Here is a 1,291-nt window from a genome sequence, read left to right as displayed (position 1 = left end):
TATGGATGAGGATGATCCAGCCCGGGAAGCCTATAAGGGCAATATCTATGGTAGAAAAGAATACCCTGCCTGAGATGGAGCGATGGCGCAGGTCAGGACGCCAGACAGCTTTTAGGGATATCGAATTAGTGGACCTCGCCGCAAAGACAGGGACGTCTGGATTTCCTTATTAAGGCAGGCCTAGACCGGATACCGGTTGTTGCGCCGTTGATGATGATGAGTATACATTAACATAAAGGACTCAATGTACATTTCGAAAATATTTCGTATTTACCTTTGAACCCATATTCGCTTTCATGCAAAAGATGGGATAACGGTGTCAAAACCAATAAACCACAGTATGCTTAGACAGGCACTTTGCAAGATGCCACGTCTGATTGATGTGATCTTTCCTGATGTTTGTGAGAATACCGATAGTTTCGTGCTTCAATTCTTCATTACTGTTCTTAGGAGAAGAACTACATTCGGGTGGATTTTATACAGGCGCAACATTAAGGTGTTTCAAGATGTTTGCGCAGAGAACTAAAATGAAAACCTGGTAAATGCTGGGAAGAAAAGTAATTGATCGACATTTTGAAAGGTAAAACGCAGCCTGTTCATTGAGGATGAAATAAGTTATGTACTGCAACGCCTGGTTTAGCTGCAAAACCTTCCCTAGAAGTCCTCTGCCTAATCCAGATCGAGGTTGCTTTTCCAACCTGAGTTGATGAGATTTTTATAAAACTCTTTCTGGTTTTGGAATAGCACAGTGTTGTCCGTGCTTTTTACGAAAGTTCTGTGAATATCTGTGGTTGGCATTGGCATATACCACCCTGATCGCCATATCATTGAGGAGGTGGGAACTTCCAGTGACGTCCCCTATCCAGAACGGTAAAGTCCTCGTACGTTATTCGCTCCAAAATGTTGATTGTGCAAAGAATAAACGTGGCGGCCGCAACGGGAATCAGGCTACAAAAACCTCTATCCCAAATCGACCACTTGGGTGATTCGCTTAACGGATTGAAAGCCAACTATGAAAAAGTTCAAAAGGCTTTCCATACATGTATCGTTGAATATCATCCATATCTTCACTCGTCTGGCATCCCTTTCTGATATGTAGTGCTAAGAAGGTATTACATAATGTAACTGGTATCGCGCGAGTATGAATAAAGCCCGCAAGCACGCGTCCAAGAAAACCATTTCTCAATGAAAATGTTAAGTAGTGGCAGGAAGCTTTTATTTTCCTTGGATGATAGAATATAGTATTTAAGTGAGAAGAACGAATATATCGCACATTTTCATTCTAGACATT

The sequence above is a fragment of the Hermetia illucens genome, chromosome 3 (assembly GCF_905115235.1).
Source record: "Hermetia illucens chromosome 3, iHerIll2.2.curated.20191125, whole genome shotgun sequence".
Classification (NCBI taxonomy): domain Eukaryota; kingdom Metazoa; phylum Arthropoda; class Insecta; order Diptera; family Stratiomyidae; genus Hermetia; species Hermetia illucens.
Note: the sequence above shows the minus strand (reverse complement) of the source record.